This window comes from Acomys minous (genome assembly GCF_964271855.1).
Source record: "Acomys minous genome assembly, chromosome: 3".
NCBI lineage: Eukaryota > Metazoa > Chordata > Mammalia > Rodentia > Muridae > Acomys > Acomys minous.
In genome coordinates, this window is record NC_140485.1 from 126,572,042 (window position 1) to 126,584,824 (window position 12,783).

Genomic DNA, 12,783 nt, shown 5'->3' on the forward strand with positions numbered 1-12,783 from the left:
TATTACAAGATCCCCTGAGGCATGTCACTCCTCTCAGTGCTGTTTACTGCCCCGGGTTTCTGCAATATTCTCGGCTGGTGTTTGGAACTGGAATGGGTAATTCTTACATCTTCCTTGCCTTGGTCAGAGCCCTTGAATTCATGGATCTTCTCTCACTCCTGCTGGGACATCAGACCCTCTATCTGTCTAGACCCTAGTTCCCTTTATTCTTTTCCTCTACCAAGACAGCCCATGCAGATGCCCACCTGAACTGTTTCCCAGGCCGCTTGAGAGCAGTGAGTACCTATGGTACCCATCCACAAAGAAGAGGCAGCCTCAATGCAGTTCCCCAGCTCACATCACTCTCTCAACATGTCGACTCTTCTCACTTCTCAGAGGCACTGATCTGCCCGCTACTGATGCTGCCTTCTCACTCTCACAAGGACTGCCCAGCAGAGCAGAGACGCTGGGACACTCTCCCTTTCTCATCCTCCAAGCTGCCTCCCTCTGCTTTTCTCAGAAGCTGATAAAGTAGATGGATTAAAAAGGAAGATGAGCAAACTGGATCATTCATTGCAGGAGCCCAATACCTGCAGTAAGGTATAAGTAACCAAATGCGTTCGAGCCAAAGGGCTGGCCCAAGGGAAAGAGATGAAAAAGAGTGTATTATCCTTGTAGGAGATCAAGTTATTAAAGCTACAAAATTTCTCTTCACTGGGAATTTTTCAATCAGATATTTCAGATTTCCTTAATCTTCCCTACTGGCATTTTCAACATGAGAGAAACTCTTTCTTTCTTCCCTCTGGCACTCAGCTGTGTTGGGTATGTATTGAGTACCTCCCAGGGAGAGTCTGAAATCACTCTCACCCCCCATATACAGCTTAGCACCCAGCACAGCTGGTTCTCCAGTATTTGAAGGAAAGAAACAGATATACACTGTTCTACACAGCCTAGGCTTGTTGTGTTTGAAGATGAAGGATAAAAGGAGACACCCTCCAAGGTTGTACATGACTCTGAAAACTTCTAACACACATGTCCTTGCTAGACAGCCTAATATTAAAACCTGTCGGCTTTTACGTGGTGTCCACCTAGGTGGCTGTCCCCGCTTGCTCAGCAGTGACAACCATAAACAGGCCATTTGTATTCTTCTGTCACCTACATTACTCTGAAGGAGCATCCCTCAGGTTCACAGAAATTAGTTATCCTGCAGACTGGGAAGATGATGGATAGGGGTTTTTTCCACCTGCTCTGCTCCATGTGGAAAAGGCCAGACGCTTGCCATGGTGTGCCACTCTCCTGATGTGCATGATCAGAGAGCCAGGCACACTCAGCTCAGGAGCACACAAAGCAGACATCTCTTCTTGTAAGGAGGAAGCTGTCTTAAAGGACCCCTTCTCCCATCTGCCACTTAGAGGGCCAGTTTCCAAAGTCTTTCCCACGCGCCCACTCCCACCCCCATCCTCCTCAGAGAGAAGCCTGCCCAGGCTGCGGCTCTGGTATTGAACCACTGTACCCTGTGTACATTGCAGGGTCTCTCTCTGCCCTAATTGTCCCATTACCTCTTCCTGCTCTCTTCTGAAAGCCTAGCATCCACAGTATAAATAATCCCGTGCTAGCATGTTGCCAGGGAACAAGACAAAAATCTACGTGCTTTGGAGTTCCGAAATGCGCTTGATTCTTTTTTTTTTTTTTTTCCTAATAAAAGCAGGGCATTCGTTGTGTTCTTTGGATGCCACCCGCCTTCTTTTTTATCGACTCTTCTGAAACTCTTTGTGTAAGAACGGAAAGCTTTCTCCGTCCTAGCCTGCAGCTGCTGGCACATCTCTGGGCCACAGGAGAAACCTGGCCACAGCCCTGCACTTCTGGGCCCACTTGAGTCATAGGAGGCAGTCTCAGGAGCACACAACTCCCTTCTAGAGAGTTCTATTGTATCATGTGCATATTGTGAAAAGTCAACTGCATCCTATTCTGTTTGTGTGTGTGTGTGTATGTGTGTGTGTGTGTGTGTGTGTGTGTGTGTGTGGGCATGCGCATGAGTGCGTGCCTTAGGTGAATTTCCAGAATATACGATTTAGTGTGTTGTACTCAAACACTGTGAAGAATACACGTGAGATCTTGTAATATAGCAGTGGTAAGGATGTGGGCAAAGGAGTTTTGATTGTCTGTTGTTACTCAGCCTACAACACCAACAGGGAAGGTGCTTTTCTGCTGCCTTGTATTTCTTGTAAACACATACTCTCCGCTGCTTGCATCCTGTAGGCCAATGGTCTTCATTAGTGGAGATTAAGTATTGTATTGGTTTTGTTATGGCTTTAGTTTTGCTTTGGCTGCCATAGTGAAATACCACAGACTGGATGTATTAAATAGTAATAATGATTCAACAAATGTCTTAAGCCACAGAAACATTTGATGTTGTTCTAGAAGCTGGAAGTTGGAAGCGAAAGTCAGGCCAGGTTGGTCTCTTCCTGCTTTGTAGATGTCTGCTTTCTTGCCATATCCTTACTTGGGTTTGCTTTTCATGTGTGCGTATGTCACGGGACCACTTGTGCAAATTCCTTCTGACAAGGACATTAGTGTCCTTGCCTTGGGGCGCACACTAATGGCTTCATTCATTATAATCGTTTCTTAAAAGGCCCTGTCTTTCAAATTTCTTTTTCTTGAGTATTCTTTTTTTTCTTCTTCTTTTTTCTTTTTGATGCAAAGTCTCACTATGTAGCAGTGGCTGGATTGAAATTGGCTGTGTCACCTGCTTAGCTTTAAGCTTACAGAGAGCCGTCTGCCTCTGCCTTTCAAGTTCTAGGATTAAAAGCATAAGCCACTATGCCCAGATTATTCCCTGAATATTCTTATGTATCAACGACTGCAATAGAGGTTTATGTTCCTGTTTAATCCCCATGACCTCTGTATCCAATGGCCGGACTGTAGTGAGAATTTCGGTTCCTTTGAAAACACAGAAATGTTATGTGAATTTATTTTGTTTTAATTCCAGGTGTGGCATATGGGGCTGCTTCAAATTGTCCACAGCAGCTGACGATAATTTGTTTCTTGCTCTGGCACGGGAGTGATTTTGCCAGCTGTAGCTAGTTTATGTTTGGAATTCTGAGGACTCTTCGGAGGGTATACAAGGCTCGAGCCTCAGAAGAGCTCGGGCAGTTGATGCTCCCCTGATGCTCCTGTTGCTGTTGCTGTTTGTTCCTGTTTGCTGGATTGCTAGTTGCTGCTTGGAGATATCCTAATGATGAAGATCAAATTTGTCCCAAGGTATTTGATGCTCCTACTTAGCAGGAAGTAGTTTAATGTAGCCATACTCCATTTCCCCTGTAACTTTCTTTCTCTCCTAACTAGTGTGCTGGGAGGGGCGTTGGGAAGGATGAGGTGGTTAAGGCAGTAGGAAAAATAACCCAATAAAGTAGCCAAAAAGTCCGCTACACTGTATCACTTCTGTTGTGCCTCCCATGGCCTACTGGTTCCACCTCCCGAGCCAGGGAACCAAACTCTGTGAGAAACAATGTGCATATGAGAAAAAGGAAATAAATAGGATCAGGTGGTTTTCCCTCCTCAAATTCATACTCCAGCATGTGGCAGAAGTGTGATTCTGAACCCTGACTCAAATCAAGCCATCAATTTTGGTCCATGTAGACAGTGGTTAGAATCAAGCACTGAAAGGAAAAAGCCTCCACATAGATGCTTCTGAGATCACATCAGCCCTTCACAAACCATGACCTGCAGCTGCCATGCTGGTCTTGGATCCAGTAAAGCAGCCGCTTGGCAACTGGAGAGTGAAAATTTGGTCTTCTTTTTGTATAGCGGGCTACCGAGAAGAGACTTGATACCCTATGAGCATATTAAGGGGGAGGAATTCCCCCTCAGTTACAGTCATAGGGAAGGGGAGTAAGGGGAAAATAGGAGGGAGGGAGGAATGGGAGGATACAAGGGATGGGATAACCATTGAGATGTAATAAGAATAAATTAATAAAATTAAATTAAAAAACTAAAAAAACAAAACAAACAAACAAAAAAACCTCCCAAGCTCTGTTAGGAAGAAGCATGGATGGAGGCATTCTTCTGTATTTTTTTTTCCTGGATTCAGAACTGATGCTGTTGATCACAGGGTATGTTTTAAAGCACTGGGGAACCAGACATTGGGATTTCTGACCTTAGCGAGGGTCACAGCTTTCTTATTTCCACAGGCAATTCAGAAGTTGCCTATCATCACAGTGGCCATAGCTTCACCTTTGATTTGCGGTGCTTGCTACAAACACTGCCAGTGCCTCTGACTTTTAAAACCAGTATTTGGGCTCTGTGCTCCTCTTATCACTGAAACAGGGTTTGTTTGTTTGTTTTTGAGGTTTTCTTCACTGTGACTTAGAAATTAATTTTGGAATGAAGTTATATTTGCTCTTGGAGCCTCCTGTAAGTTGCTTCTAATTAATGGGTTAACTGGTAATCAAACGACACAGACTTTTGTGTCTGTGGCTTAGCTTGCCTGCTAAGAAAAAAATATCCCAGGGTAGGGCTAGGCGGGACGATAGGAGGTTGTTCATAAAATCTGACTGTCATGGATAAAACATATTCTCCCTATATATTTGTTAAATACATGTGTCAGCAAGCTGGTAAGCGTATTATAATTTATTTCATTATGTTTTGAACAATGAATGAATGAATGAAAACCTGGCCACTAAGGTAAAGGTTAACACCTATACTGTAATTTATACCTGCTGGAAGACAGAAAATCAGTTTTCTCCAATAGAATAACACTGGATACATCAAACACTCTAGGATAGGCCTCATGTTCAGGTGTAGTTGACCAACACATAATTGGACTCCACAGGTGTGCGAGTGCTTTTATTTTGTTGCAGTTTGGTGTTTTGTTTGCTTGTTTTTTCTTTTGGATGTAGTTTCTATTTTGTTTTCTTGGTTTTGGGGAAGTTGTCATGTTGTACTGGGTTTTTGTTATTTTTTTTGAGAAAGAACTTAATGGTGGATAGGGAGGAAGGGATGGGGAGATTTGTGAAGACTTGGCAGAAGGGAAAATATGGTCAAATTTTAACCATATTATTTGTTTTAAATAACAACATCATAGCAACAATGCAGTCAATGCATGGGCACCACTGATATTTCTAGCTTTTGTGTCTTCTTTAAGTTCTTTAAGTTCTTTCAGCAATTTTTGCTTTGTTGGTTCAATATATTGACATTCTGTTCCATGATTATATTTATTCATCACAATTTTATCCTCTTTGCCGTTCTTCTCAATAGAGCGTTTGCTCTGTTTCATTTTTAGATTGTCCATTGCATATATACAATTGATTTTTTTGTTTTAAAATGTGTAGATGTGGTAATTATAGTTTGTGTCTCTTTCTTCCTGCTATCGATGATCTTGTATGTTGAACCATCTTTCCCTTCTTGGGATAAATGCCAGATGCTTCTTCATGTCATTCCCAAAGTTTGCTGCTGCTGCTGTTGCTTTTTTTTTTTTTCTTTCTTTTTGCTAGTCATGGGACTCTTATTGGCAGTTTTCTTTCAGAAGTTGAAATACTTTAGTGTTAAAGGCTTTATTATTATTTTTTTCTTAATCTGGCATGAGGCCTGTAGTCATTCTTTTTTCCATCTCCTGATGCTTTACAACTTTCCTCTCCTCACTGTGTTCAGTGATCTTATAGTGATGTGCTTTGGTCTGATTGTTTTGTTTGTTTGTTTGGTTGCTTTAGTCAGGGCAAGATGCTCATTTCCCTGAATTTATGGAAGTGTGTAGCTTCTATCCCACTTGGAAAGTGCCTGTAATTTGTGTAGTCTTGGCTGTCCTGGATTCATGCTATAGACCAGGATGGCCTTGAACTCACGGAGAGATCCTCCTGCCTCTGCCTCCCCAAATACTGGAGATCACAGGCAAGAATCACTATGCCTGGCTACTGTCAGCAAGCTTTAAGCAGATGCTGGGACTATATTTTGCTCTTCCAAGACCAAGAACTAAATGAGCCTCTTCGCTATAAAAATGATCTCATCTGTGGTATTCATTTACAATAACAAAAAGTGAGATAAGACACACTTTAGTCACCCATCTTGACAACACAGTGAATTCCATGCTACCATGTAAAGAGTGGATGATGGCCCCAAATATTTTAGAAGACATCACTGTTACCAATTAGTAAGCTTTGATGGGTATCAGAGTATTGCTTCTGTTTGTATTTTGTAGATCTATTTGGAGGAGCATACGTGTGTGTGTGTGTGTGTGTGTGTGTGTGTGTGTGTGTGTGTGTGTGATTTTCTGATCCTAACAATTGTGCTAAAGAGAGAGGGGGGTATTGGGAGAAGGGGAGAACTTTTTTACTGATTCAAGAATACTAAGAATACTGAGATTTTTGAAGTCTTAGGCTAAGAGACAGGCAGAGCCAGAATTTAAATTCCTACATGATGCCCTCAGAAGTGTTGTACTTTCCAGCACCTGGCATTGACACCAGTTGATTATGGAGAAGAAGCTGAGCTATGGGCTTCTGTTTATCTCTCATTATACACCTCAGGGCACTGAATAGCTAGCACTAGTTGATTCTCTTGCTAAAAGGTCTGAGAGAATCGCAGAAGGTATCTCAGGGCAGTGTAGTTTCTTTTATACCTTCTGACGCTTCCCTGGTTTAGGCCCCAGCTGTCCCTCTGAGCCTTTCCTTCTTATGTACCTGTCCCCAACAATGACTTCCAGGAAAAACTCAGTGACATTCACGGCAAAGCAGTTAGGATTCCAGCTTCCATGTAGACAGGACTAGCTCTTTGGCTGTAGTCAACTTTTAAAATACTCAACTTTATAATCATACTTAGTCTAATTAAATTAGTACTACAATTGTATTTTGTTAATGATAAACAAACCCTTCTATAACTTTGTGTAACCTAAAGACAGTGATTTTAAGTGTTGAAAGTCTTAGGTTTTTCCTTTCCTTTTCCTATTATTTGGCGTTTACTGTCAGAATAGTAAGGGGTGGGTGATTTAAAATACGTCAGCAGTCTGGGATTGAAAGAAAATATTTCAGGTATAGTAAACAGATTGAGCCAGCTTTCAATTCACCTGCAGAATGAGATTTGGGGATCCTATTCAAAACATGTATTTTTTTTTTCCAACTGACAAACTTATTAGCTCCCGGCTTTTGACAACAGTCCATTTCCAGTTATCTTGGCAATATACCTGAATACTAAGAGATATCTATTTTCCTCTCTGCTGAGGTATGGCTAGTCACCTGAATATAGCTAGGCTCAGCTTACTTTAACAGCTCACCAGCAAGTTATACCTTAGCCGAAGACAATGAGCCAAGTCAAAAGAAATGCTAGCACAAATATTTCTAACAAAAATTTAAGGGGCTCAGTGAGCATTTGAGGGCTAAAGGTTCCCATGGTGGCCTTTGCTCACTTAGTTTTGTCTTTACTAGGCATTTAAAACTACAACAGGAAAAGGCTAGGTGGTTCTTTTGTCTCCTAGTCTTGTTTCAAAGTAATTCCTTGATCAAGCTTTGGACACTAGTTACCTTCTCTGTCATTAATGCCTGGTACCATGTCAGACAGCAAAACAGAGTAGAAATATTTAAATTAAAAAGTACAAACTATTTAATTTTTAAAATTTTTAACATCATCTGCTTAGCTGTGAAGGTTTCATGAGAGTTTATTGAGTTTAATGTGGGTATGCACATATTTACTGAGTTTAGTGTGTGTGTGGGGGGGGGATGTGTGTGTGTGTGTGTGTGCACGCACACAAGCTTACTGAGTTATTGTGTGTGTGCACACATTTGGCAGGTCTTTAAAAGATAATATACTTTAGAACACACAGTGAACAGCACATGCCTATATTTCTGCTGGCGGAATTTCATCATATTTGTTTCCTTTAAACAGGAGAAATCGTAGTGTGAGATTAACTTCTAATGGCCCTCAGCCTCAGTTCGTTCTTTTTCTCCTTGAAGAATCCGTGTGTGAGCCCTGATACCATGTATTTGTGCTTGTGTCTGTGTGCGGTCTTTATTTTAGCTTCTTTCTTTATTCCTTATTGTAGACTCTTCAGATGTGACCTAATCCTCTGATTTCAGTATTAATGTTCACCTGTCCTTAGTTAGTCTAACTCATTTTGTTCCAACAGAAAGGATATTTTTAGTCTGTTTTCATTTAAGGTTTTTTGTATCCTACATTCATTTGCTTATCATAAATTTCTTTTTATTTACTTTGCTTTGAATAAAAAAAGACCAATATGTTGTTACTCAGGATGTCCATATGGCTCTTAGAAATTCTGGACAAGTCTCAGTTTTACCATTTTGTAGAATATATTTTTATTAACTGTTGAGAATTTCAAACAGTGTATGTTGATCACATCCATTCTACTTCTTTCCCTAACTCCTCCTAAATTCACCCTGCACCTCCCCACTCCTAACTTTATGCCCTTGCATTTCTTCTCCTTTGAAAAAAGTAAACACACACATTCCAATTTGTGCTGCCCATATAACCCTGGGCACAGGGCCATCCACTGGAAAGTGCCCATTTACCAAGGGCCACATCCTTAAAGAAAACCTACTCTGTCTCCTCTGGAAGCCACCAATTGATAGTAATCCCTCAGTTGGAGTGGGGGTTCATGAACCTCTTCCCCCTTCATCCTAGAATGTTGACTGGCTTAATCTTGTGTGGGCAACTAGAGCTGCCATGAGTTCATGGGTGCAATGGTCCTTCCATGTCCAAAGGCACCGCTTCATTCTGCTCCTCCTCTGGCTCTCAGCATCTTTCCACTTAGTCTTCTGTGATGCTCCTCTACCCTCCATCCTTTCGTATGGTATTAAGGACCTTGAGGATTGTAACTGCAGTGCTTCTCTTTTTGTCTTGTGTGGGAAATGTTAGGTGAGGACCAAAGGTAACTATGAAGGAGGGGTGAATCTGTCCACCAAGTCTAGTAATAGTTGTCTCCTGTCAAGAAGAACAATTTTAAAAATAAATATACATTGCAAAAATTTTAATCTAAAACCAATATTGTTCACAAAAGGAAGATGTTAGAATTTCTGTCCATTGAGTTATTAGATGTGACGTTCATGTCTGTAGATAGAATATGCCTAGGGTATGCAATGTGCTATGTAATGTTGGCATATAAAACACAATGAAAATGCCATTAGATATTTACTTTTTCATCTTTTTTATGGAAGACAATGATCGTAATATGTATATTTACCATTGCCAGCAGCATATTATGACATTTCATCTTCAAAAGTCCATTTGGCAGCTGGCCTCTTCTTTCTTGTTGTTCACCAAATTCTGATTCCTGAGTACTATGAGGAATTAGCTCTTCTTCATGCGTCCTGTCCTCATAGTGTTCAAATAGTTATGTTTCCTTAGTGAACTGAAACACGTTGGTGATAAAAATTGATCTTTACAATGATGCCAACTATTTTGTATGTTTGTAACTATGATGCTGTGCACTTGCTTGCTCATGTTTCAGATGAGCTATATGTAAGCTCTTATCAGAGGGTGACAAATATTTAAAAAAACATTTCTATAAATAGTACTTATCTTCATTAAATTCATTATTACGTTCTAGGCAGAGCAATGGGAGGCCCTAGAAATAGCTGTTGGTTCTACTCCTCTTTCTACCTTAATCTCTTTGAAAAGTAAAACCTCTTCTGATAACTAGAAATGAACATTTATGTGAGTGTGAGACATATTTGTACATTGTGTAAGCATGAGACATGATTGCTACAGAAGAAAGAAACAATTGTTCATGACAAAAATCTTTTGGTTATTGTGAAAAATCTCAAAAATACTTGTGAGTTAAAAATGTAACTAAGTATACTGAAAAAACTTAATGGCCTGCATTGTTTTAAATGGGGAAAACTCAATGTAAATCACCTTAATAAAATCATTACACAAGAATAAAAAAAAATGAGTGTATTGCCAGTTGTGGTGACATATACTGGTAGGATTTGCTGAATGAGGCAGAGGCAGAGGCAGAGGCAGAGGCAGAGGCAGAGGCAGAGGCAGAGGCAGAGGCAGAGGCAGAGACAGAGACAGAGGCAGAAGGATCACAAGTTTGTTGGCATCATGGTCTACACATTAAAAAACAACAAACAAACAAATAAACAAACAAAACAAGAAGTAAAGAAAACAAACAAACAAACAAAAGGCAGCAGGTGGTGGTGCACATCTTTAATCCCAGATCTTGGGAGGCAGAGGCAGGTATATCTTTGTGAGTTCCAGGCCATCCTGGCCTACAGAGTGAGTCCAGAACAGCCAGGGCTCTGTTATACAGAGAAACCCTGTCTCTAAGAAGAAAAAAAAATTGAGTATGTTTTTGGGTCTGAGTTACCCCACTCAAGATAATTCTTTTCCTAGTTCCAACCATTTGCCAGAAAATTTTATGATGCCATTTTTAACTGCTGAGTAATATTCCATTGTGTAAATGCACCACATTTTAAAAAATCCATCCTTTCTTTTTTAAAACATCCATTCTTTTGTTGAGGGACATCTAGGTTGTTTTCAGTTTCTGGTGGCTATTATCAGTAAAACTGCTATGAACATGGTTGAGCAAGTGTCTTTGTGCTAGTATGGTGCATCCTTTGGGTATATGCCCAGGAATAGATCCGTACAAAATAACAGACTCCCTTTCTCAGAAGCATTCCTTCTTCTCCTGATCTGGGAACCCAGATACCCTAAGGAGCATCACACTGCCCCCAGGGAAGATTAAAGAACTTGTCCTGATGAGAAACCTGTTTGGCGATTTCTTAGCTTTCAACCATTGACTTTAACTGTCCCTGGAGATTCTGCCCCCTTCCCCGACCCCCCCCCCCCATCCCTCTCTTATGATAGGGCTGTTTTCTTACATGTGGATTAAGTATCTCTAGCCCCAGTGACTCAAACACATTCACCCTCAAAACCCCACCCACTGCCCAAGATTTATAATGTCCCTGATTCATGAAAATAAAGGCTTATAATGTCCTCATTCACTCTAGGTTTATAATGTTCCAATTCACTCTACTATAATCACCTGAGCCTCATCATTTATTCTAGGGGAAGAATCTCTGCTGGATGCCCAGGTGCCCAGGGCTTAACTGCTTGTCAGGCAGCAATGGTGGAACTGAACTGCCTTGGCAGTCACTGAAGCCGACTCCATCAGGACAAGCTGGATGCTGCCTGCCATTGAAGCACTTGCCAGGCATGTCTATGTCTCACGCAACCTGCCTTCAGGCCCACCAGGCTTGTGTCTCACTGGACTTGTCTTCTGGTGGTTTTTTGGTGTCTGCTCACATCCTCCGCCACGCTTAGCACAGCAGCTTGGCAAGGGGCTGTAATAACACTTTTGGTGTTGTCATGGGCTTTTGGAACTCCCAAGTTTCTACTGCCATCTGATACCATCTCATTTAAAAAGAACTGACAGAAACAACTAATTTCCACCTCCCCTGGTGAGACCGGGAGCCTCACCTAGTGCATGGCCGTTCCCTGCGTGCTTTAAGCCACTCCTTGGGTTATGGGACCTTAGATCTCAAGGTCCCTCTGTTCCTGTCTGGAAGCAAACACTGCTGGACTGGCCTGCTGACCTCAGAACCCAGGCTACCACCGGGAGTGGAATGAGACCAGCCGATGGTACATATTACCATTCTGTAAGTAATTCTATAGCTCCTGAACAGTATAAGAGTGAAAAAAAAAATAGCCGAACAGAAGCAAACTCTCAAGTATGGGTCCAGGGATTTATTTTGCCTCTGCACCTCAGTGTAGAGATGGTGTTTTAGATTTTGGCCTCAATTGCCCCGTAGTGATGAACCGAAGCCTTGAATTGTAAACAAACCCTTTCTTCCCCGAGTTGCTTTTTGTCAGGTATTTCATCACAGCACATAAATGAAATTATAATAGAACCTTTCCCCCAATCTTATCTTTTCTCATTCTGAAACACAGTGTAACTCAAGGACATATGTGCCGCATCTTCTAATGACGTCTATTTCACTGTTTCTATTTCATACTTTTACATGTTCAATGGGCTTTGATGAATTGTCTTGATTTCTTGAGTTTATCTTCCATTTTATAAATGATTTCTTTAGCTGCCCTAATTAACTTGGCTTGTCAACTGAGCTTTTAATTTTATGGTGTAGATAAATTTAAATTCTTTCTACAAACATGAATCGTCTTAGTTTTCATTAATTCTATGATCTTAAGTTTTTAGGGCATTAAGTTTGCTTTACTTCTTTGTGCCTTTTATAAGTTTGTGTTATAAATTCATTATGGTGGGCAAAATTTGGGGAACTCTGTGAACTTTGAAGATTATAAATCAATAATTAATATATATATGTATATATATATACATATATATATTGTGGCAGGAGAGATAGCTCAAGTATTTAAGAATACTTGTTTCTTTTTCAGAAAACCTGTATTCAGATCCCAGCTCCCCAGGTGGGCAGCTCACAACTACCTGTAACCAGGGGATTGTGCATCCACATATATACATAAGGCATGTACACATGCATATATGTGTATATATATGCATATACAGACATACATGTGTATATAATACATACATATACATATATACATGTCAAAATTACTCTATAAAAAAAGAAAATGTGTGTATTTTCTTAGGGAGGCACTTGGAGAGTACTAAGTTGATGTCTCATGTGTCCTCAATGACATATAGTCCATGCAGTACAACTTCAAACTCCAAATTCATGCAAACAAAAGCCTGAATTGTCTGGCTGTGCATAAGTAAATATTACACACACACACACACACACACACACACACACACACACACGCACGAGAAGACTTAAAGTTCTAATTCGTGAAGGTCTTAAAGCCAAATATCCTTAG

The 12,783-nt window shown here is 40.8% G+C and overlaps 1 long non-coding RNA gene across 1 annotated transcript in view; it reads left to right on the forward strand.

The window, feature by feature from the left end:
- Nucleotides 1-3,050: 3,050 nt before the first annotated feature.
- LOC311594887 overlaps nucleotides 3,051-12,783 on the forward strand; it is a 438,778-nt gene continuing 429,045 nt past the window's right edge. Inside the window, exons 1-2 of the long non-coding RNA XR_014778240.1 lie at nucleotides 3,051-3,240; nucleotides 10,993-11,582. This is a non-coding gene — a long non-coding RNA (uncharacterized lncRNA). The remainder of the gene's footprint in view (nucleotides 3,241-10,992; nucleotides 11,583-12,783) is intronic.